At 40.7% G+C, this 21,463-nt stretch overlaps 1 protein-coding gene across 5 annotated transcripts in view; it reads right to left on the minus strand.

The window, feature by feature from the left end:
- The window catches only part of pou6f1 (POU class 6 homeobox 1), a 156,098-nt gene extending 154,869 nt beyond the window's left edge, over nucleotides 1-1,229 (minus strand). For all 5 annotated transcript variants that reach the window (XM_060937326.1, XM_060937321.1, XM_060937325.1 and 2 more), the window contains exons 1-2: nucleotides 871-1,229; nucleotides 88-196 (exon numbers count right to left, since the gene is read on the minus strand). The gene's annotated coding sequence lies outside the window, so the exon portion shown is untranslated. The remainder of the gene's footprint in view (nucleotides 1-87; nucleotides 197-870) is intronic.
- Nucleotides 1,230-21,463: the final 20,234 nt, after the last annotated feature.

The raw sequence follows: 21,463 nt of genomic DNA on the forward strand, positions 1-21,463 counted from the left end.
GAGGAATGAGAGCATTCACCATGCTCACCAATGTCATAACTTTAGGGTGAAATTTTAAAGGCTCAGTTTGTGGAAAGTAAAGCTTACACTCAGCCCAGATTATTCAACGGGTTGTGAGTTCCGGAGTTGCATGACGTACCACGGCTCAGGAATACAATTTGTTCCACGTGCGCAGAACGGAACTTTCACCTGTAACCTGAAGAAAGACATTACAAGGATACTAATACGGTGACCTTAAAGGTGGACTGGGCTGTGGAAGGGATGCATCCATTCCAAGATATTATTCTAAGACATTTCGTTATTAGTTGATATAACGGGACGGGCGCGTGAGCATTTATTCTGCAACCATTTTAATCGTGTGGCATAAAAACAACAGGGCATTATGGAAGTACAGCACAGCCACCATCTAATCTCATATCAGGAGGCCCAGAGCCGTAGTTTATTCTTATATGCCCTTAATGTACTTGTAAAAATAAAAAAGACTCGTATTAAAAATATAATAATAATAATAATAATAATAATCCTATCATACGTTTCCCTGTTTGCTGTTAAATGTGAGAAAGGACGTGGAACTGAATGAGGGACTAAAACCCATCATGTGTCCAAACTTGAACAGGTGTTGCGGTTTTTTGTGCCTCCCCACCCCACTGAAAACCGTCTCCGACTTGCATTTCTTCAAGAACCTGCCTCTTCAAATCATCCTCCTCACACGCCAATCCTCTGAGCTGCATTTCCTTTCTCTTTATCATAAATATATAAATTATGCTAATTAAGACCATTGCATATTAACCCTCGACTCGTTTCCCATCACTAGTTTACCTCGTAAATAGGATAAAGCCACCCTCAAGTGCAATTATGATCATAACTTACCGGAGGAATTACGGTTAATTCCTGCCTTTCACCTCCTTCAGCGCGCTTTGCCACAGTTTGTGTTAGACATACATCATTAAAAATTCATCTCACAGCTTCCACACGGACGCTACTGCTGCACACAAAAGAGCCATTTGCATTGATAAAGAGGCTCAGCGGCGCAATGGAGCTCCTTTACTCAATATTTAATGACGGATATCCTCGGAAACTGTCGCTCAGGTGAACACAATCCATCGAAATAAAGCAAAGGTTAGCGTTATCTGTAGAAAAGTCTCAAAATATTAACAGGAATGTAGTATTTTGCACTACGTCATGAACATAATTTATGCAGGCCGAGTGTTGCCATGAAAAAATGTCGCTGGCTCGAGACCAAACGCGATGGCTGCCTTAAAGAGACAGAAGCCCAATTTTCAAACGGCGCCAATTATAGACAAAAGGACTAAATACACCTCCTCTAATATAGCTATAGGACGCGCGCACACACACGCTAAAGATAGATAGTGTACCCAGTTTATTAGGATCACCTGTACACATGCTCATTTATAAAGTTATCCAATCAGCCAATCACGTTCCAGCAGTACGTTAATGTTCACATCAGAATGCAGTGTGATCTCTGTGACTTTAACAATGGCATAGTTGTTCGTGCCTAGTTTGAGTTTTTCAGAAAGTGCTGATCTCCTGAGCACTTTCTGATATATATGTGTGTGTGTGTGTGTGTGTGTGTTGACAAAGGAAATTTGTGTGAAACGTTATGTTTCGCTGAAAACGTGTGTTATCATTGTACCACTACCATAGTATTTGTATCAAAATATTTATATTCGGGCGGCACGGTGGTGTAGTGGTTAGCGCTGTCGCCTCACAGCAAGAAGGTCCTGGGTTCGAGCCCCGGGGCCGGCGAGGGCCTTTCTGTGTGGAGTTTGCATGTTCTCCCCGTGTCCGCGTGGGTTTCCTCCGGGTGCTCCGGTTTCCCCCACAGTCCAAAGACATGCAGGTTAGGTTAACTGGTGTCTCTAAATTGACTGTAGGTGTGAATGTGAGTGTGAATGGTTGTCTGTGTCTATGTGTCAGCCCTGTGATGACCTGGCGACTTGTCCAGGGTGTACCCCGCCTTTCGCCCGTAGTCAGCTCCAGCTTGCCTGCGACCCTGTAGAAGGATAAAGCGGCTAGAGATAATGAGATGAGATGAGATATTTATATTCGTTCTCATATCTGACTTCTGTCTAGAAGTGACTGTAGTATATGCCAGAAACACCCCACTCCCCCCACCCCAATTTGAAGCATATCACTATGCCTGGGAAAAAATGGGGAGAGAAAAAAAAACAGGCCTGCTGAAAAAGGAAGTCATTTTTCCTTTACAAATTATAACAACTTTATTACATTTTTATTCATTTTTTTAACTATGTAACATTAATTCACTCAGGAACAAGATAGAACCTCTGGAACTTTCTGGCATTTTACAAGCAGATTTCTGACTTTTTGTAAAAAGTAAGATCTGACTACTTCAAGGGCCCATATCTCAGTGGTATATTGGTCAAATTTCTTGATATATGCATCGTAGGAAATCTTTCTTAATGGCATTTCATGAAAACACAATAACAATTTTGAAACAGCATGTTCTTAAAAAGATGCAGTGAAAAAACTTGGTGTGTACATCTGTGAAATCATAAGCTAACTATTCAAAACAATGTCTTTCCCAAATCAAGAAACTGTTACCATTACCATTGACAACAATTGCCATGTAATAATATTTTTATCAGATTTAAGAAAGTGGGTTTATTCCATTATAGATCAGAAACGTTTGCTGGATATGCTATCAGAGTCTTCTATAAAGCTGGACTCACATAGAGTGCTACAGGGGTCCATTAAGCAGCATTTCATGATAATAACTACAGTATATGTGTGACCAGCCATTACAAAACCAGTCACGTGGGTAAATTTTTCAAAATTGTTATTGTGTTTTCATGAAATGCCATTAAGAAAGATTTCCTACGATGCATATATCAAGAAATTTGACCAATATACCACTGAGATATGGGCCCTTGAAGTAGTCAGATCTTACTTTTTACAAAAAGTCAGAAATCTGCTTGTAAAATGTAGTACATAAACTCCTTAGCAACGCATACTTCAAAGAAAGATGTTAAAATGAAATTTGGGGCACATATTTATTATGATTTCACAGATGTACACACCAAGTTTTTTCACTGCATCTTTTTAAGAACATGTTATTAACATATATACAAAATGTATATTTTTTCAGGACTTTTCCCCCTTGTATCATCCATGTATTTTTCCCTCTCAGTATACAGTGCAAAAGTGCCAAAATTCTAAAGTTCCTTGAAAATGTTGTCTATAGTTCATGTGTAACAACAAAAGACCCCCTGCTTCAACTTCTCTGTCATGGCCATGACAACGCCCACTTCTGCGGCCTCACCATGTCCTCACTGACATGACCTCGACTCTGTCCTTCTTGTCCTTTATCTACCTGCACCTGTATCCCTTCATCCTTTGACCCAGTACATCTGGTTTAGGGCACATTATGTCAAGTCAAGTTTATTTGTATAGTGCGCTTAACAATAAACATTGTCGCAAAGCAGCTTCCCAGAATTTGAATGACTTAAAACATGAGCTAATTTTATCCCTAATCTATCCCCAATGAGCAAGCCTGTGGCGATGGTGGCAAGGAAAAACTCCCCCAGATGACATGAGGAAGAAACCTCGAGAGGAACCAGACTCAAAAGGGAATTCATCCTCATTTGGGCAACAACAGACAATATGACTATAACATGAAGTCAGTTTCGTTGATGTTATAACTCTTCATTGATGGAACTTGAGTGCAAAACTGTCCATGACAACTGCAGTCCTAAAGTTAGCAAGTTAACTGTAGTCCTCAGCCATAAAAGCGTTACTGTAAGTGTCCAGAGCATCTTCCAAGTGTGACTTTCAACTGTCCACATGGGGCCCTCCTCCACAGGAGCGATGTGTCATGCTCCGCCCCGGACATCCACTCCGGAGATTATGGATCTCTCACGCCAGCACCAATCCGGATCCGGGACAGAAATTCCTCCTCCCCTGAACTTACTTCCTGGATTTCACTGCTGCTTATTTAAAGGCCATTCTCAGACTCTGTGTTTGCTGACGACGGCTGGTTTTATATGTGAGGCGTGAAGGGCATAAACTGATTTGTATTTGGATTAGCCTTAGGTCATGGGTGATGAGGATATTTGGTCCTCTGAAACATGGCAGATGTGTAATCAGCGAGGTGGGGGGAGAAGAAGAGGGAGCGGAGTTAGTACTCCGCGGTTAGGTAGTTCTAAAGAGGAAAACAAGAGGAAAGAACGTGAAGATGAACTGGGAGAGAGGAATAGAGATATGAGAAGGAGAGTTGTTCACGATCCTGACTCTGACTTGAAAGTGATCATTAAGTTTAAGGAAGGTAATGATGTTAGAGATATTAGTTTAGTTGCTTTAACTACGGGGTTGAAGAAGGCGTGTGGAGAGATTGAAATGGCGAAGGTGTTGAGGGATGGAAGCCTACTGGTTAAGTGTAAGGATGGTGGACAAAGGGAAAAAGTAATGAAAGCTCAGTCAATCTGTAAGAAAGAAATAGCGGAGGTAAGAAAGTTTGGTGAGCATGGAGCAAGAGGAGTAATTTCAGGAGTGGCGCTTGGTGAAAACTTGGAGGAAATTAAAAAAAACATTAAAGGATGGTCGGTTTTGGGAATTAAAAGATTGATGGCAAAGAGAGATGGAGTTAAGGTTGAGAGTACATCACTGCTCTTGGAGTTTAAAGAACATCATCTGCCTGAAAGGGTGATGATAGGCTTTGAGTTTTAATGTGCGGGAGTATGTACCCCCTCCAATCAGGTGCTTTTAAGTGCCAGCGGTATGGTCATGTAACTGCAATTTGTAAAGGTAGTCAGAGATGTGGTAAGCGTGGAGGTAACCATGAGTATGGCCAGTGCAGGGAGGGGGTGGTAAGGAAGTGTTGTAATTGCAGCGGGAATTATACAGCCGCTTATGGCGGTTGCCCAGCGAGGAAAAAGGCTGTTGTTGTGCAGCAGGTTAGAGCAATTAAAAACCTCTCTTATGCTGAAACAGTGAAAGAAGTCGACAAGGAAAAAAGGCAAAATGAAACCATGATCAATTTAGAACATTTAGTGCTATTTATAGCATATGTAATAAATTGCACTGAACAGGCTAAAAACAGGACAGAGAAAATCAGAATTATAGTGAAAGCTGCAGCAAAATTCTTAAATCTCACTAATTTATCTTGAGAAAAGATATATGCAGATCTGAATACCGTAAAATACCAAATAATAGCCGAGTTCCCTTTAACGGCCGGGTGTACGCGTGTGTTGTGACAAATAAAGGCCGGTTCCGAATACTCGCCGGGGTCTAAAAAAAAAAAAAAAAGCATCCGAACGTTCTATCTAGAATCTTGAGGCCCAGCACTTTTCTGGTTTTCTGGTGTTTAAACGATTTTGCATTGCATAGTTTTCTACCGAAACAATATGAATGAATGAAATTATTTCTATAATACTGTTTACAACATTTTGTTACGTGATAATAAACATGCCATTTCAATGTTATAATCTTGGTCTACCGTAATATTTCTTGAGGAATGCAACTCCGTAACTTTTGACAGATGTCTTAGCCACCCCTTTGGGTATACCCAACGAAAGCCAGCGTGTGTGGTGACATTGAGGACTGCGGGTTTCCAAGGTTGGACTGCTGCTTCTGTTAAACGACCTAAATTGCCGAATGCATGCGTCAAAGCACACACTGAGTTTTATTAAAGACCTTATATCATTTCACTTGCCCTTACCCATTCGGATCTGGAAGACGCTTTACAAAAAAGGTGAGAGCGTTCTAACATGCATTTCAGTCTGCTCGCGGCCAATCTAATCCAAGGGGCCTTTTCAACAAGTAATCTGTCGTGCAAGTTGGGCAGAAGCACGCGTCAGGCAGGCAACATGTAGGCCTACAAGTCAGTAACCTATTCAACTAACTTTCATCCGAACTTTAAGTTTTCTACGGGGTCGAGCCACCGTACCAACTCACTCGGGGAATAGGCTCATATCGGCCAAATAGGGAGACGTCTTGGAGAGAAAGGTGATGCAAGATGACAGTATGTAGCCACTGCAGGTCACTTATTTTTCAGCATAAGAAAAAACCCTTTGGTTTGACACTTCGCACCCTAATTGTTGCTTCAACGTCGCGCCCTCCATGCAATTTCAGATTGACAGACATCGCGAAGCGCAAAGGGTGGAGGCTGCATGGGTGAGGGTGATAGCAAGTGACCATAACTTTGCAGAGTAATTAAATCACAGTGCTGCGCACAGACAATGGTGTGGTTTCTTGATTATTTTGTAAAGCATGCGCTTCACTAGTCATTAACAGGAAAAGGTGTGTGATTTATCCTTTATCCACCCCGACTGTGCCATGCGAAGATGCATTCTGCGTCTTCAAAATTCCCCGAAGTCGGCACCGTGCTATCTGTAATCTAACTCTAAACAAACTGTAAGTTATACTGGTTAAAAGTAGGCCTATCTGAGAATGATTTTTTTTTCCCCGTTTTGAGGTAGATTTTGGGGAAGGTATTTGTGAAGAAGGAATTAATCGCCTGTTCCAAATAGCCGCCTAGTCTCTAATACGCGCCGGGTCTCTTACGTGATTGAGACAAATAATCGCCCGGGCTATTATTTGGTATTTTACGGTCGGTTGGGTGAACCCCCAGAGATCATCTGCACCACCACTAATAAGTCAACCTTAGTGATCTTACGGTACAATGGAACGCTGGAAGTCTCATAGCTAATAGTCAGGAATTTCAAAATTTAAATGAAAAACCAGATGTGATCTGTGTTCAGGAATCCTGGCTAAAGAGTTCATTGGATTTTGTAATTAAGGGTTACTCTAGTATCAGGAGAGACAGGGTGGGGGGTAATGGTGGAGGGTGTGTTACTTTTGTTAAGAGGGGACTACAATATAGAGAGCTAAAGAAAGGAGATGATCTGGAATATATAGGTGTTGAGGTATGGACTAAAGAAGGGAGTGTGAGTGTGATACATTTTTATAATCCATGTAACCAGATTGAATTAGAGCATTTAAAAGAAATTTGGAGGGGTTTGGGTGAAAAGGTCATTTGGTGTGGGGATTTTAATGCTCACAGTTCAGTCTGAGGAGATAATGATATATATAATTATATATATCATTATATTATTATTATTATTATTATTATATATAATATAATATATATATATATATATATATATATATATATATATATATAAAATTATATTATTAATTATATATATATATATATATATATATATATATATATATATATATATATATATATAAAATTGAAGAGTTTTTAGATGAAAGAGCTTGTATGTTTGAATGATGGATCGTATACAAGAATAGATGTAGCAAGAGGTAATGAGTCAGCTATTGAGGTTTTTCACCTGACGTCACAGGGTCACGTGACGCCCCGGTGTTTTGAAGGTCAAGCTACATACTAACGCTGCAGACAGAGAGGGAGAACCAGCTTGAAAAAAAACGTGTTACAGACACCAGATCCAGTCTAAATAGCTGCCGGAGCACGCTCCGGCTTGCTCCCCCTCAAATTAAGCAGCGTGCTCCGGCTTGCTCCCGGAGTGCTCCGGCCGAGGTTCCGGAGCGCGCTCCGGCTTGCTCCCCCTCAAATTAAGCAGCGCGCTGCGGCTTGCTCCCGGAGTGCTCCGGCCGAGGTTCCGGAGCGCACTGCTTAATTTGAGGGGGAGCAAGCCGGAGCGCGCTCCGGAACCTCGGCCGGAGCACTCCGGGAGCAAGCCGGAGCGCGCTGCTTAATTTGAGGGGGAGCAAGCCGGAGCGCGCGCCGGCAGCTGTTTACACTGGATCCGGTGTAAATAGCTGCCAGATCATAATTACAGTAAACTAGTAAATACAGTAAAGGAAAAACTTGAGACTGAAAGGTTTTAACAGTCATCCAAATGACTGAACGTAAATACTAGCTACTATGTTGTTGACATTAGCTAGTGCTAACAGCTAGCTGCTAGTACACTGCTACAACACAGACACCGACCCTAATTCTAATTAGACCAGTTCTTGGTCATTGCCTGGTAACAGCAAATTTATAACGGCCATGTCTCAACAGACTAAGAAGTTATTTCAATGACATTTAATAACATTTTGTTTATCCTGAGGACCGAAAGTAAATGAAAATGTGAACAAACCTTAGCTGTAATAAGATGGTGACCACCGGCTCCAGGGACGACCCACTGATGTAGGCATGTTACCCAGCCTGACACAAAATATTTGTAGGCATCCAAACTCTTATACGCTTTCAGATCAATACCTGTGTATGGCGATGGGTTTTTAACGACATAGGTATACAGATCATGTGGGCCGAAGTCAGGTAAAGACGAGGGCTTCGTGTACTTCCGTACGTCAGTGAACAATCCTGGTGGAAGCAGGTAAACGTCGTTCTCTAAGCCTGCTAACCTCAATTTTTGCAAATACCTCTCCCTCTGCTCGCCCTGTAAATGCCCTACGTCGCTGGATAGTGAAGGTGTTTTCTGCATCTCGCTCCTTTTTCTTTTATGTTTTTCGTTTGTCGCCTTCCTCGCATTCAAACTGATTCGAGCCATGACGTCCAAAATGGCAGCCTAACGATGCATCACATGACTTGGTCACATGGGTGAAAAACCTCAATAGACCTCACAATAGTTTCTCAAACTTTAGCTGGCAGATGTAGTTGGGAGGTATTAAATTACAGTACACTGGGTAGTGATCACTATCCTGTTGTGGTTCAGTTTGAGATAGAACTAATAAGAGATCAGGTGGTAAGAAATGGGAGATGGATTTTAAGGGAAGCAGTTTGGGAAACCTTTTCAGACATCAGTGAGAGCAGTATAATGGGTATTGGAGCTAATGCCAGTGTTGACTCCATGTGCTATTCTGTTACAAACAACAAAATTAGGGCTGCTGAACTAACCATTCCCAAGTCAAAGTCAGGTAGTAAGGGAAGGATTGTCCCTTGGTGGTCTGAGGAATGTAGTAGGGCTGTCAGGGACCGTAATAAAACTTTTAGAACTTTAAAGCAAACTCTAAATTTTGGAAACTTGATTAAATACAAACTGTGTCAAGCTGTGGTGAGGCAAACAGTCAAGAATACAAAAAGGGAATATTGGAAAAAGTTTTATGATTTCAATAGAAAGAACAACTCCAATTCAAAGTGTATGGAACATGATTAAGAAAATGAGAGGCAATGTGAGGGATTTTGAGTATCCAGTAATGATTGATGATCAAAGCGTTATTACAAATAGTAAAGATAAGGCCATAGCGAAGGCATTGGTAAAGGTGCATAGCTCAGAGAACCTCACTCATGAGAAGAAAAGATGAAGAGAAATGACAATAGGAAAGTACAGGGATGTTTTATTTGAAGAGATAGGAGATGGGGGAAATTTTAAATACACCTTTCAACTTACAAGAACTTAATAGTGGATTAAAGAAAGTTGGAAAGTCTACCTCAGGGAAGGATATGATCTGTTACGCAATGTTAGAGAATTTGACTGATAAAGGGAAGGAGGTGGTGTTGACCTTATTCAATAAGGTGTGGACAGAAGGAGTCATCCCAGCAGAATGGAAGCAGTCCGTTATCATCCCTATTAGGAAACCTGGGAAAGATGCAAAGTACCCAAGTAACTACAGACCTATAGCATTAACTTCTCAAATGGGTAAAGTAATGGAAAGGATGGTTAATGACAGGCTGGTCTACTGGTTAGAAACTAGAAATCTATTATATAGCTACCAGAGTGGTTTTAGGAAGGGAAGGGGGACTATGGATCCAATAGTTGCCCTGGAGGACTCAATAAGGAAAGCTCAGGTTAATAAAGAGACGGGTTTGGCCATATTTTTTGATGTTGAAAAGGCCTATGACATGGTCTGGAGAGAGGGTCTTCTTATTAAGTTGAAACAGATGAGAATCAAAGGAAGAATGTTCCAGTGGGTTAAAGACTTCTTATCTGGTAGGAGAATTATAGTTAAAATTAATGAAGAATTTAGTAATGAGTATATGGTTAAGAATGGTACGCCCCAAGGTAGTATTATCAGCCCAGTACTATTCTTGGTTATGATCAATGATGTTTTTAAAGATTTACAGAGATCAGTTAATGTTGCATTGTTTGCAGACAATGGGGCTATGTGGAAGAGGGGTAGGAATGTTAACTTTATTATGAATAAGATGCAGCAGTCAGTGGATGCTGTCCAAAAGTGGGCCCTTGAATGGGGATTTAGAATTTCTATAGATAAGACTAAAACAGTATTTTTTACCAGGAAGAATATTCCTCTAGACCTAAAGCTGAAGATATCTGGCACAGAGTTAGAAAGAGTTGATTGCTTCAAATATTTAGGCCTATGGTTTGATAAGAGGCTAACCTGGTCTGTGCATATACAGAAGATGATTGAGAAATGTAAAAAAGTGTTAAATGTGATGCAATGCTTGCGTGGGGTGGATTGGGGTGCAAATAGGCCAGCCTTGAAAACTATTTTACATTAGCCTCATTAGATCTGTATTTGACTATGGGTGTGTGGCTTACAGATCTGCAGTCACTCATAATGAAGTTGGATGTTATTCAACATAAAGCTTTGAGGTTATGTTGTGGCACTATGAAAACTACCCCAGTTAATGCAATTCAAGTTGAGATGGGTGAAATGCCTCTTCATATCAGGAGGGATCAGTTAACCCTGGTTTACTGGGCTAACCTTAGAGGGCAAAAGGAAGATCATATAAGTTATTCTTCTTTAATTCACTGCCGAGAGAGATAAGTCTCAAGTTGGAAGCTTTGGGTGGATTATATCTCAGAAAGCAAGTGAAATGGGCCTCCAGTTGCTTAACGTGTGTCCATCAGTGTCTTATCCAGCTGTTCCATTGTGGCTATTGAGAGAGCCTCTAGTTGACCTAGACCTGTTCGAATTGAAAATGAATGAGGAAATCAACAGAGATATAGTTGAGTACCATATTAGAGATGTGTATGAAGATAAACTTGTGGTATTTACAGATGCATCAAAGTCAATAGAAGGTAAAGTTGGTGTTGCATTTGTAATACCTAGCCTCAACATCTGTAAAAAAAGAAAGATTGAGTAATGATCTTGCAGTTTACACAGCTGAGCTAGTAGCTATTCTTATTGCCCTGTCCTGGGTTCAGAGCAACAGGCCAAGGAATGGGGTGCTAATTGCATCAGACTCTGCATCTGCATTGACGAGCATCCAGAGTGCTATGTCTCAGTCCAGACAGGACATTGTTTTAGAAATTGTGCAGATGATAAGTAGACTATTAAACTCTGATACAAATGTCAGTTTTTTTGACTATTGACCCCAGTCTTTCATTCGAAACTCACATTGATAACATCACCCGGATAGCTTTCTTTCATCTCAGAAATATTGCAAAGATAAGAAATTTAATGTCATTGCATGATGCAGAAAAACTAGTTCATGCTTTCGTTACCTCCAGGTTGGATTATTGTAATGCCTTACTGTCTGGATGTTCCAATAAGTGCATAAACAAGCTCCAGTTAGTTCAAAATGCAGCAGCAAGAGTCCTTACTAGAACTAGAAAATATGACCACATCACGCCTGTCTTATCCACGCTGCATTGGCTCCCAATCAAATTTCGTATTGATTATAAAATATTACTATTGACCTTTAAAGCACTAAATGGTCTCGCACCACAGTACCTGAGTGAACTTCTGCTCCTCTATGACCCACCACGCCTACTTAGATCAAAAGGTCCAGGCTATCTGCTGGTACCTCGTATAGTGAAAGCTACATCAGGGGGCAGAGCCTTTTCTTACAAAGCCCCACTGTTATGGAACAGCCTTCCAAGTAATGTTCGGGAATCAGACACAGTCTCAGCATTTAAGTCTAGGCTGAAAACATATCTGTTTAGTCGAGCCTTTTGTTAATGGTGTTTATGAGGTAAAGGAGTAGATCTGGAGGGTCCTCAGACATAGAGTGTTTTGGTAAACTGGGATGTATGGATGCTGTCAGTCCCCACTCGCTTGCTCACTCGAGTTTGTTGACGGTGTAGTGGCTGGCTGCTTTATGTCCCGGGGCTCCCTCATGCCTATGTTACCTTCTGGCTCTCCCCTTTTAGTTATGCTGTCATAGTTAGTTGCCGGAGTCCCTGCTTGTACTCAGTGCAATATGTATACTGTTCCTACTTATTCAGGTGACATTGGGCATACCTAACAACCTGTGTTTTCTTTCCCTCCCCCCACCCCAAATCTGTCCCTCTGAGTTACATGGAGTCAACAGGAAATCTTTTGGTGGAGACGGTGGACACCTCGACCGGCTATCGTAGCCTGCAGGGAATTGGCCGTCAGACTTTCTGTCGCATGTCCCAGACCCGGTGAAATGTAACTGAATTGTCTTGGCCAGCCCTAAGGGTCCCATCTGCATCTCATCATTGCTGAGGAGTGTGCTCCCATCACCCAATCAAGCATCCAGCCAGAGCAGGTCATGATATATTTTACCATATTAATATGCCATTGTGTGTTATGCCTGATGTAAAGACTCTCGTCTCTGCGAGCCTACCACACAGATATAATACTTGTCATTTTTAGGGCATACCTAACAACGTGTTTTCTTTCTCTCTCTCTCTCTCTCTCTCTCTCTCCCCCCTCCATCTGTCCCTCTGAGTTACATGTTGATCCTGGGATTGAGATGCTGGCCTCTTCTGCCCCTCGGACCTGCTTGATCCATCCTGGTGCCCTGTGTCTGGTCGGAGTTTTATCGCCCCACTCCTGTGAAGGACGGCCGCATGAGGACAGTTGAGGGTTATACCTGTTAAAACTGTTTATATTATAGTCAGGCTGTCTGTTGTTGCCCAAATGAGGATGGGTTCCCTTTTGAGTCTGGTTCCTCTCGAGGTTTCTTCCTCATGTCGTCTGAGGGAGTATTTCCTTGCCACCGTCGCCACAGGCTTGCTCATTGGGGATAGATTAGGGATAAAATTAGCTCATGTTTTAAGTCGTTCAAATTCTGTAAAGCTGCTTTGCGGCAATGTTTATTGTTAAAAGCGCTGTACAAATAAATTTGATTTGATTTGATACAAATGTCAGTTTTTTATGGGTCCCAGCTCATTTAGGAGTATGAGGTAATGAACTAGCTGATAAGAATGCTAAGAAGGCATGTGACTCTCCTGAGATCACTATGGATATTCATTATAGTAAACCTGAAATTAAAACGATAGTCAAGTCAAAGTCCAAGGAAAAATGGGAAAGTGACTGGAATAATGCTAACACTGGTAGGAAATATTACAGTATTCAAAGGTTTGTGGGCGGTGCAAGACCAACTGCTAGATCCACTCATGAGGAAGATATTATCTCTAGGATGAGGTTTGGACACACTGGTTTGGATAGTACTTTATTTCTTTTAAAAAAGCATGCTGATGGAAAGTGTAGTGTATGTGATGCTGCTGAGACCGCAGAGCATGTTATAGAATACTGTACGAAGTTTGACCAGGAGAGGCAGCAAATTATCCAAGAGCTAGAGGCAGAAAGTGTGCCTTTAAGAATAAATACAGTTCTTCAGAAAAATTCAGGTGAAGTTTGCTTTAGGTATTTGTTTCACTTCTTGGAAGAATCTGGTCTGATTAGAAGAATTTAGTTTTTTGTTTGGGTTTTTTTAAATATTACTTAGATAGCCAGACTCACACTCCATTTCGGTAGGTGGCAGTAATGCTTCCAAAAGTTGTTTGCCAACCGCCATTAAAAAGGAAGAAGAAGTCTGTGTTCGCCAGAACGTTTCGTTTGCTACTCAAGCCAGTTCTGTGCTGCTCTTGCTTCTCATGTTGGTTTTTTCTCTAGTTACTTATCTTGTTCATGGTTGTTGCACTAGCGTTTTTTCTGGTTCATGTTTTTTTGCACTAAGGGTTTTTTTCTTGTTCATGGTTTTTTACACGAGCGTTTTTGTCTTTGCCTGTCTCGTGTTTTTGTCAAGTTGTTTGTCTCTTTTTGCCCTGACTATTTTTGCCATTTGTTTATTGTCCTGTTTGTTTACCTTTTTGCCACGCCCTTTCTTCTCTGGATTAAATCATCTTATTTATTGGATTACTGTCTGTGTTCTGCTTTTGGATCCTAATTCCACCACACCTCCACCAATCCTAACACGAAGTGATGAGACTCCAACCAGACATTTGATTTGATTTAGGTTTTCCACATGTACATTTACAATAAAATACACATTTAATTATTGTAAAGACATGTAAAAAAAAACCGAGGATGACACAAAAAAGTCTACTAAAATGACTTATTTCCATTGTGGTCCTCATAAAAAAATTACAAAATGATGACAATATGATGGAGGACAAAAATTACAAAAATGTATAAGTAAACAAAGTGTATAAAAATAATATTATTAGTAAAATAAATTTAAGAAATATTACTATCACAAGTTTTATATATCACAATTGTTATCACAGAAATTGAATAACAATTTACAAACATATTAAAAGTACATGGGAGAGTCCATTTTTAATGATTCTAATAAAAACCTTTTGACTTGTTTCTTAAACGTTTTTTTATTGGTGAGCGTTTGAACACTTGTGGGTAGGCTGTTCCAGTCTGCAGCTCCCATGTACCTGAATGTACAGGGCACCAGGATGGATCAGGCAGGTTCGAGGAGCAGAAGAGGTCAGCATCTCGAGCCAAGGAATGACATGTAACTCAGAGGGACAGATTTGGGGGGGGGACAGGTTGTTAGGTATGCCCAATGTCACCTGAATAAGTAGGAACAGTATACATTTTGCACTGAGTACAAGCAGGGACTCCAACAAAACTAACTATGACAGCATAACTAAAAGGGGAGAGCCAGAAGGTAACACAGGCATGAGGGAGCCCCGGGACATAAAGCAGCCAGCCATTACACCGTCAACAAACTTGAGTGAGCAAGCGAGTGGGGACTGACAGCATCCATACATCCCAGTTTATCAAAACACTATGTCTGAGGACCCTCCAGATCTATGCCTTTACCTCATAAACACTATTAACAAAAGGCTTGACTAAACAGATATGTTTTCAGCCTAGCCTTAAACGCTGAGACTGTGTCTGATTCCCAAACACTACTTGGAAGACTGTTCCATAACTGTGGGGCTTTGTAAGAAAAGGCTCTGCCCCCTAATGTAGCCTTCACTATACAAGGTACCAGTAGATAGCCTGCACCTTTTGATCTAAGTAGGCGTGGCAGATCATAAAGGACCAGAAATTCGCTCAGTTACTGTGGTGCAAGACCATTCAGTGCTTTAAAGGTCAATAGTAGTATTTTAAAATCAATACGAAATTTGATTGGGAGCCAATGCAGTGTGGATAAGACAGGGGAGATGTGGTCATATTTTCTAGTTCTAGTAAGGACTCTCGCTGCTGCATTTTGAACTAACTGGAGCTTGTTTATGCACTTATTGGAACATCCAGACAGTAAGGCATTACAGTAATCCAACCTGGAGGTAACAAAAGCATGAACTAGTTTTTCTGTGTCGTAGTGACATTAAATTTCTTATCTTAGCAATATTTCTGAGATGAAAGGAAGCTATCCCGGTAATGTTATCGATGTGAGTTTCGAATGAAAGACTGGGGTCAATAATCACCCCAACGTCTTTTACTGCTGCACGTGAAGAAACAGAAAGGCCATCCAGAGTTACTATGTACCCGTAATCAGAAAACTTTCTTCTAGCTGCATGTGGTCCGAGTACAAGTACTTCAGTCTTGTCAGAGTTAAGCAGAAGGAAGTTAATGAGCATCCAGTGTCTAATGTCCTTTACATATTCCTCAATTCTCTCAAGCTGGTGTCTCTCATCAGGTTTTGCAGAAACATACAACTGTGTGTCATCAGCATAACAGTGGAAACTAATACAATGTTTATGAATAATATCACCCAGAGGTAACATATAGAAAGAAAAAAAGCAGTGGAACACCAAACTTTACCTCAGTATGTCTAGAAAAATCACCAATTACATCAACATACTGATAGCAATCAGTTAAATAAGACCTGAGCCAGGAGAGGGCCGTTCCCTTAACTCCCACAACATTTTGTCGTCTATCCAGAAGAATGGAATGATCAAATACTGCACTAAGGTCAAGCAACACAAGCAGCGAGCCATAGCCCTGATCAGACACCAACAGATGTTGTTTACTACTTTAACCAGAGCTGTCTCTATGCTATGATGAGGTCTAAATCCTGACTGATACATTTCATGGATGTTATTCCTCTGTAAATATAAGCATAACTGCTGTGCCCCAGCTTTTTCAAGGATCTTGGAGATAAAGGGGAGGTTTGATATTGGCCAATAATTGGACAGGTCAGGTTTTTTAATCAGGGGTTTGATAACTGCTAGTTTAAAGGATTTGGGGACATAGCCAATCCTAAGAGAAGAATATTATTTTTAGAAGCGGTTCAATTACTTCAGGTATTATCTGTTTGAATAGATGTGTAGGTAAGGGATCTAGTATACAAGTTGAGGCTTTTGATGCCGAGATTAATGAAAGTAATTCAGTTTCTTTAAGGGTAGTAAAACATTCTAATTGCTGATCTGATACAGTTATATTGTTAAATACAGGGTCACTTACATTGTCTGACCTTAAATTAGTAGTTTGAATTTGTCGGATATTCTCAAGTTTGTCATTAAAAAAATTCATGAAGTCGTTGCTACTACAGTGGTGCTTGAAAGTTTGTGAACCCTTTAGAATTTTCTATGTTTCTGCATAAATATGACCTAAAACAACATCAGATTTTCACACAAGTCCTAAAAGTAGATAAAGAGAACCCAGTTAAACAAACAAGACAAAAATATTATACTTGGTCATTTATTTATTGAGGAAAATGATCCATTATTACATATCTGTGAGTGGCAAAAGTATGTGAACCTCTAGGATTAGCAGTTAATTTGAAGGTGAAATTAGAGTCAGGTGTTTTCAATCAATGGGATGACAATCAGGTGTGAGTGGGCACCCTGTTTTATTTAAAGAACAGGGATCTATCAAAGTCTGATCTTCACAACACATGTTTGTGGAAGTGTATCATGGCACGAACAAAGGAGATTTCTGAGGACCTCAGAAAAAGCGCTGTTGATGCTCATCAGGCTGGAAAAGGTTACAAAACCATCTCTAAAGAGTTTGGACTTCACCAATCCACAGTCAGACAGATTGTGTACAAATGGAGGAAATTCAAGACCATTGTTACCCTCCCCAGGAGTGGTCAACCAACAAAGATCACTCCAAGAGCAAGGCGTGTAATAGTTGGCGAGGTCACAAAGGACCCCAGGGTAACTTCTAAGCAACTGAAGGCCTCTCTCACATTGGCTAATGTTAATGTTCATGAGTCCACCAACAGGAGAACATTGAACAACAATGGTGTGCATGGCAGGGTTGCAAAGAGAAAGCCACTGCTCTCCAAAAAGAACATTGCTGCTCATCTGCAGTTTGCTAAAGTACATGTGGACAAGCCAGAAGGCTATTGGAAAGATGTTTTGTGGATGGATGAGACCAAAATAGAACTTTTTGGTTTAAATGAGAAGTGTTATGTTTGGAGAAAGGAAAACACTGCATTCCAGCATAAGAACTTTATCCCATCTGTGAAACATGGTGCTGCTAGTATCATGGTTTGGGGCTGTTTTGCTGCATCTAGGCCAGGAGGGCTTGCCATAATTGATGGAACAATGAATTGTGAATTATACCAGAGAATTCTAAAGGAAAATGTCAGGACATCTGTCCATGAACTGAATCTCAAGAGAAGGTGAGTCATGCAGCAAAACAACGACCCTAAGCACACAAGTCGTTCTACCAAAGAATGGTTAAAGAAGAATAAAGTTAATGTTTTGGAATGGCCAAGTCAAAGTCCTGACCTAAATCCAAACGAAATGTTGTGGAAGGACCTGAAGTGAGCAGTTCATGTGAGGAAACCCACCAACATCCCAGAGTTGAAGCTGTTCTGTATGGAGGAATGGGCTAAAATTCCTCCAAGTCGGTGTGCAGGACTGATCAACAGTTACCGGAAACGTTTAGTCGCAGTTATTGCTGCACAAGGGGGTCACACCAGATACTGAAAGCAAAGGTTCACATACTTTTGCCACTCACAGATATGTAATATTGGATCATTTTCTTCAATAAATAAATGACCAAGTATAATATTTTTGTCTCATTTGTTTAACTGGGTTCTCTTTATCTACTTTTAGGACTTGTGTGAAAATCTGATGTTGTTTTGGGTCATATTTATGCAGAAATATAGAAAATTCTAAAGGGTTCACAAACTTTCAAGCAGCACTGTACATACTACAGGTGTGCATGTGTCTCTAGTGGACTTATTCCAGGTTAATTTTGCTACAGTATTAAATAGGAATCTAGGATTATTTTTGTGATCTTCTATTAGGGAGGAGAGATGTTGATCTAGCAGCACTAAGAGTTTTTCTAGACTTCAGAAAGCTCTCCTTCCACGCTAATTTGAACACTACCAATTTTGTTTGACGCTATTTACGTTCCAACTTTTGAATGGTCTGTTTTAAAGTGCGAGTGTCATCATTATACCATGGTGCTGATTTTTTGTCTCTGACCATTTTCCTGCTAACTACATTAAAGTATGGCGGAACGTTGACTCTAAGCATTCAGTTGCCTGATCAAGTTCTGCAGGAGCTGACAGTGACCCAATCAAAGTTGATAACTCTGGGAGATCATTTATAAAGCTCTGTGCAGTAGTTGACGTGAATGTACATTTAATACAGTAGCATGGTGAGGTGCATATATTATTACTCAGACATATTTTGAATGAGATGAGATAATGATCTGAGATAACTTCAGACTGAAAGTATGACTATATTTTCTATGTTTAAGCCAAATGTTAGTATTAGATCGAGGATGTGACCACCATTATGGGTCAGTCCTGTGACATTCTGATTAATCCCTACTGAATCTAAAATGGACACAAACGCTATTTTCAAAGGGTTTTCTGGGTTATCGAAGTGAATGTTAAAACAACTAAAGCTTTGTCTCAGGAAATAACCAGATCTGAGATAAAATGTGCAAATTCAGAAAGAAACTCAGAATATGGCCCCGGAGGCCTGTAAATAATAAGTAATGGGTAGACCTATTTTTCGAGGCTACATACATTATATTAGTATGAAGAACTTCAAATGTATTAAACTTATAACCAGGTTTTTGTGTTACACCTAGATAATCATTATAAATAACCGCGACGCCTCCTCCTCTGCCAGTTAGACGAGGCTGGTGTATATAACTGTATCCAGGAGGACTTGCTTCATTTAATGCTATATATTCATTTGGCTTAATCCATGTTTCAGTTAAAGAAAGTACATTAAACTCCTGATCAGTAATGAGTTCATTAACCATTAGCGCTTTAGATGTAAGAGATCTAATATTTAATAGCCCCACCTTTAGATCAAAGGTGCTGGCAGCAGATGTACAGTCAGTATGATCTAATTTTATATTGGTTAGGTTACTGGAACAAACCCTCTGAATATTTCTAATTTTTTGTTGAGCTCGGGGAACAGACACAGTCTCGATGTAGTGGACCCTGAGTGACAACTCTGTGCAGCTAGCAGACAGTTGGTTTAGCCTGTTCGTCTGTTCCCTGGCCTTGGCTCTGGATTGTCAGAAATTAACTAGGCCTGTTTCGAGACTATGACCTATGCTGCAGGAAATGAGAGCAGCACCTTCCCAAGTGAGGTGGATACCGTCCCGCCCTAACAGGCCAGCAGTGCCCTCAAAATTAGCCCAATTATCTATAAAGCCCACACTCTTTTCAGATCACCACCTGGACAGTGACCATAACCTGCTGTAAGCTACATCGCCACGCCACATTGGGATGGGGCCAGAGCATACTACAGCATCGGACATCGCCTTCGCTAATTTAAACACCTTTCCAAAGTTACTCTTAGTAACCTCAGACTGACGAAGGTATATATCATTAGCTCCTGCAGGAATAACTATCTTTGAGAACCTGTGCTTGCCTAGGACCCTAAGATTACCTGGTATGTCCGGCACCCTGGCTCCCGGTATACACCTGACTAAAGCTGCTTGAGCCCCTAAAGGCTGAGCTAATTTCATGTGCCGTATGATAGTCCCCTATAACCAAAGCTCTTTCAGGTTTCTCAGTGGGTGCATCACTAAGGAGAGCAAACCTGTTCGACACGTGATGCGGAGAGGAGTGGTGCTCCCGTGGGCAAGCCTGAGCAGTAGCTTTGGCTCTACGCTTATGCCGCCGAGTCGTCACCCATTCGCCCCGCTGTAAGGGCTCTAATGCCGGAGTTGGGGGATTACTAACTCCACCAAGGGCATCTAGACTTTCCGCTATAGAAACTACACTGTTCTCATTCTCACTGACCTTCACTAAAGCCTGGATACAAGCTTCTAACACTATAATCTTCTCCATCAGAGAGCTAACTAATCTGCACTTATCACAAATAAAGCTATTGCTGGGGACGGAGGAAGAATGACTAAACATCCTGCACTCAGCACACTGAACAGGCTGAAGGTGTGCCATGATGAAAAGATTCACATACCTTAATTGAAGACCTGTTGATATTAAAGCAGATCTGATGTGGATGGCCTCCGCTTATGGTCTTAACGCAGGAGGAGGAAAAAAAGAAAGCTTCCGGTCTTGGCGTTCTTCCGAAAAAAAGAGAAAAAAACGGAAAAAGGAAAGTGAAAGTACAATAAAAAAAATGAAGAGGATACTGGAAAATTATTTGTAGAAAAAAAAGATTTGTAATTAATGTCAACACTCGCGGAAAAAAGACTCGTCGCAAAAAACTCGGGAAACAGGAAGTATATATATATATATATATATATATATATATATATATATATATATAAATTACATATAATGTACAGTTAGGTCCATATATATTTGGACATTGACACAAATTTTGTTTTTTTACCTGTTTACTGAAACATATTCAAGTTATAGTTATATAATGGACATAAAGTCCAGACTTTCAGCTTTCATTTGAGGGTATCCACATTAAAATTGGATGAAGGGTTTAGGAGTTTCAGCTCCTTAACATGTGCCACCCTGTTTTTAAAGGGACCAAAAGTAATTGGACAATTGACTCAAAGGCTATTTCATGGGCAGGTGTGGGAAATTCCTTTGTTATGTCATTCTCAATTAAGCAGATAAAAGGCCTGGAGTTGATTTGAGGTGTGGTGCTTGCATTTGGAAGATTTTGCTGTGAAGAAAACATGCGGTCAAAGGAGCTCTCCATGCAGGTGAAACAAGCCATCCTTAAGCTGCGAAAACAGAAAAAACCCATCCGAGAAATTGCTACAATATTAGGAGTGGCAAAATCTACAGTTTGGTACATCCTGAGAAAGAAAGCACTGGTGAACTCATCAATGCAAAAAGACCTGGACACTCACAGAAGACAACAGTAGTGGATGATTGCAGAATAATTTCCATGGTGAACAGAAACCCCTTCATAACAGCCAACCAAGTGAACAACACTCTCCAGGAGGTAGGCGTATCAATATCCAAATCTACCATAAAGAGAAGATTGCATGAAAGTAAATACAGAGGGTTCACTGCACG

The sequence above is a fragment of the Neoarius graeffei genome, chromosome 13, assembly GCF_027579695.1.
Source record: "Neoarius graeffei isolate fNeoGra1 chromosome 13, fNeoGra1.pri, whole genome shotgun sequence".
NCBI lineage: Eukaryota > Metazoa > Chordata > Actinopteri > Siluriformes > Ariidae > Neoarius > Neoarius graeffei.